This window comes from Carlito syrichta, unplaced genomic scaffold (genome assembly GCF_000164805.1).
Source record: "Carlito syrichta isolate Samal-C Ts95f unplaced genomic scaffold, Tarsius_syrichta-2.0.1 Scaffold287682, whole genome shotgun sequence".
Taxonomy (NCBI): Eukaryota; Metazoa; Chordata; class Mammalia; order Primates; family Tarsiidae; genus Carlito; species Carlito syrichta.
This window is the reverse complement of record NW_007231778.1, coordinates 263,047-268,076: the sequence shown is the minus strand read 5'-3', so window position 1 is coordinate 268,076 and position 5,030 is coordinate 263,047.

Here is a 5,030-nt window from a genome sequence, read left to right as displayed (position 1 = left end):
ATCAAATTGCCCAGACTGGTCTTGAACCAGTGGGCTCAGGCAATCCTCTCACCTCAGCCTCCCAAAGTGCTGGGATTATAGGCATGAGTCACCGTGCCTGGCCTGATCTCAATACTTTTATAATGTTATATTTTTAATTTCACCTTATGACATTGTTCAGGTACAAAAAAGTACCTGGTAGTGCATCAATGTTTTATCAGTCTTGCCAAATTTATTTTTTAATTCTAATAAAGTATATATAAATATCTAAGATTTTCTAGTAACATAATCATGTTGCCCTATAAATAATGAGAATATTATTTCTACTTATAAACTTTGTAGGGCATATTCCTGCATCTTCCTTCTTGTGCTGGAGAGACCTCCAGGACAATGTTGGACAGAAGTGTGATAGCCAGCTTCCTCAGCTCATACTCAATTTCAGAAGTAAAGCATTGAGCACTACACATTTAGACATAAATATTGTCGATTTTTCAGATAGTCTATATAGCATTAAGAAAGTACACTCTATTTTGTGCTAAGAGTTTAATATGGATAGCATTGAATTGTATCAAACACATTTTCTGTACTTAGTCAGAAAATTACAGCTGGGCATGGTGGTATGTGCCAGTAGTCCCAGCTATTCAGGAGGATCACTTCAGCCCAGCAGTTCAAGGCTGCAGTTAAGTCACGACTGTGCCAGTGTATTTCAGCCTGGGCAATAGAGTAAAAGCTTGTCTCTAAAAAAAGAAGAAAAAAAAGAAGTCTGTCAGTATCATTGTCTAGGCGTGGTGGCTCATGATTGTAATTCCAGCACTTTGAGAGGTTGAAAAGGGAGAATTTCTTGAGCCCAAAAGTTCAACACCAGAGTGGGTAACATAGAGAGACCGTCTCCACAAAAAAAAAAGTCCAAAACTTAGCTGGGCATGGTGGCACAAGCCTGTAGTCACACCACTGCACTGCAATCTGAGTGAGAGACAGTGAAACTCCAACTCATAAATCAATAAATAAGAAAGAAAAAGAAATCATATCTTTTCTAATATCATATTAATGTAGTAAATTGCATTAAGTCAAGAATTTATATTTTCATCTCAAGGGTTAATATTACATAAAATACAATACATAAGGTGGTATAATATCATGAAAGCAACTGCTAAAATATAAAAAAAGATTAAAGTAAATAAGTCAACAAAAGAGATAAAATTGAATTATAAAAATACATAATACAAAAGAAGGTAGAAAAAGAAAATAAAGACATGTTAAGACAAACAGAAAATAGATTTTCTAGGACACGTATACACCAAACTATATCATAATCACGTTAAATTTAAATAGTTTAATGCCCCCAATTTAAAGGCAGAGATTGTCAGATTCAATAAGAAAACAGGATTCAGCAATGAGCTAACTATGAGAAACTCATTTTAAATATAAAAATACAAATAAGTTAAAAGAGAAAAGGTAGAAAAACATATGCTAAGTTAATACTAATCAAGAGAAAGTGGGAATACCTACATTAATATCAGACAATATAGGTTTCAGAACAAAAAATTTGTTACAACAGATTCAAGTGGGTCATTTTAAAATGATAACAGGATCAATTCAACATGAGGACATAATAATGATAATATTTTTTGCGCTTAATAATAGAACTTCAAAATATCTAAAGTAAAAACTGGTAAGAAGGAGAAATAGACAAAATTATTATTATTGTCAAAAATATAAACTCCTTTTTTATCAATAATTGATAGAACAAGTAGACAGAAAATCAGTAAGCATAGAATAAAATAGAACAACACAATCAGCCATTTTGACCTAATTTATTCATACAACAATGACCTTACAACAGCACAACACTTTTTTTCAAAACCACATTGAATAACCCTCAACAAACTAGGGCCGGGACACGGTGGTTCAAGCCTTAATTCCAGCTTTTTGGGAGGCAGAGGTGAGAGGACTGCCTGAGCCTATGGGTTCGAGACCAGCCTGGACAACTTTGCAATACCGCGTTTCTACAATAAATAAAAAAATTAGCTGGGCATGGTAGTACACGCCTGTAGTTCTGGCTTCTTGGAGAGGTGGCTGTGTGCATGCCACTGCACTCCAGCCTGGGCAACGGAGTGAGACTAACAACAACAACAACAACAACAAAATCTAGGGATAGAAGGAAATGGGATACTTTAACATAATAATGGGCATATGAAAAAAATCCACAAGTAACATTATACTTGATGGTAAAAGACAGAAAGCTTTTCCTTTAAAATCATAATCAAGGAACAAAATACAGGAAAAAAGGGGAGAGAGAAGGGATGGGGTCACACAGCTACAAACTAGGTACCAGGTTCATTATTAGGGGGAAAGAGGACCCACTAGAAGTCCAAACTTCACTTGCATGCCACTTACAGAGTAAATCTGTAAATCTGCACATGTACTCCACAACTCAATAAGGTACAATAAAATAAAAAAGTAAAGTAAAATAAAATTTAAAAATGCTTGCCTGCACCACTCCAGTGCAACATAGTTCCGGAAGTCTAAAACAGAGCAATTAGGCAAGAAAAAATAATAATAATAAAAGACATCCAAATTGGAAAGGAAGAAGTAAAATTATTTCTGTTTCACAGACATCATCTTATATACAGAAAATGTTGAAGATTGCACACACACACACACACACACACACACACACACACACAAATCTTGTTAAAACTAATTTTTAAAGTTGCAGGATATAAAACCACCACTCAAAAATCAGTTGCTTTTCTACACACTTAGAATAAACAATCTAAAAGGAAACATTTTTAAAGATCCATTTATAATAGCATAAAAACCCAAAATATTTAAGAATAAACTTAACTAAGAAGGCAAAAGACTAGTACAGTACAAACTACAAAATCTTTTTTTTTTTTTTTGGAGTCTCACTCTGTCGCCCAGACTGGAGTGCAGGGGCCGCTCCCGGCAACCGCAGCCTGGACCTGTTGGGTTCTGGCGATCCTTCCGCCTCAGCCTTCCCAATAGCCGGAATTACAGGCATGTGCTACCACGCCCAGCTGATTTTTTGATTTATTCTAGAGATGAGGTCTCGCTGCCCAGGCGGGTCTCGAACCCGCGGGCTCAGGCCATCCACTCACCTCAACCTCCCAAAGTGCAGGATTACAGGCTGAGCCACCGAGCCCGGCTAACTACAAAAATCTTGCTGAAAAAAATTAAAGACACAAATACATGGAAAGACATCCTGTGTTCATCAATTGGAAGATTTATTTTTCAGAAGTCAATATTAGCCAAATGATGTACACATTTAATGCAATCCCTATCAAAATCTCAGTGGCATCTTTGAAGACCTGTAAAAACCTACCCCATAATTCATACGGAATATCAATGACCCCAAAAAGACAAAATATCTTGAAAAAGAAGGACAAAGTTGAAGTATCACGTGTTCTAATTTCAACACTTAAGCTACACTAATCAGAACAGTGTGGTACTGGCATAAACAGACAAGGATATAAAGACCAATTTCAGTGGGAAAAAGACAGTCTCTTCAAAAAATGGTGCTGGGAAAACTGGATATCCACATGAAAAGAAATCAGCCGGGCATGGTAGCACGCGCCTGTAGTTCTCAGTTGGAAAACTGAGGCAGAAGGATCTCTGAGGTCCTTCAGCAGAAGCAGGTCGACACTGGTGGCCATGAGTGTGTCACTGCACTCCAGCTTGTGCAACAGAGTGAGACTCTAACTCAAAAACAAATAAACAAACAAAAAACTATAAAACTCTTAGAAGAAAACCTAAGGAAAAAGCTTCATGATATTGAATTTTACAAGGATTTCCTGGATATGACACTAAATACACAAGCAACAAAATGAAAATAGGCAAACTGGACAACATCAAAATAAAAATTTTCTGTGCATCAAAATACACAATCAGCCGGGCTCGGTGGTTCAGCCTGTAATCCCGTGCCTTTGGGAGGCTGAGGTGAGTGGATTGCCTGAGGCCGCGGGTTCGAGACCCGCCTGGGCAGTGAGACCTCATCTCTACAATAAATCAAAAAATCAGCCAGGCGTGGTAGCGGATGCCTGTAATTCCGGCTACTCGGAAGGCTGAGGTGGAAGGATTGCCGGAGCCCAGCAGGTCGAGTCTGTGGTGGCCGGGAGCGACCACTGCACTCCAGTCTGGGCAACAGAGTGAGACTCCAACTCAAAAAAAAAAAAATTACACAATCAACAGAGTAAAAAGACCACCTACAAAATGGGAGAAATATGTCTAACTAGGAGGTAATATGCAGAATATATAAAGAACTCCTGCAATGCAACAACAACGGTAACCAAATTTGAAACTGGGCAAAGGACTTGAATAAACATTTCTTCAAAGAGGATATGCAAATGACTAACAAGCATGTGAAAAGTTGCTCAACATGACTAATCATTAGGGAGATGCAAATCAAAACCACAATGAGAAACCACCTGATACTCATTAGGATGGCACTATCACTACACACACAAGAAATAATAATAATAATATTAATAATAATCATGACATCAATACGTTGGTGAGGCTGGGAAAAATTGGGACCCTTGTGCACTATTGGTAACAATGAAAAATGGCACAGCTACTATGGAAAACACCATGACAATTCATCAAAAACTTAAAAATAGAGCTGCTATATTCCACTTCTGTGTATATAACCAAAAGAATTGAAAGAAGAGTCTGAAAGAAATATTTGTAAACCCATGTTCATAGCAGCACTACTCATAATAGCCAATAGGTAGAAGCAACCAATAAGTCCATTGACAGAGAAATGAATGAATTAAAAAAATATGTCATTTATACACACACATATCCACATAGTGTGACATACATGGAAAATTCTTATATTCAATATGTTCAATTATAAAATTATTATTCAACCTTAGTAAAGGAAGGCAATTCTCACACAAGCTAAAACATGGTTGAACCGTGAAGACATTATGCTAAGTAAAATAAGTCAACACAATAAGACAAATACTGCATGATTCCACTTATATGAGGTATCTATAGTAGTCAAATTCATAAAAACATTAAAGTAG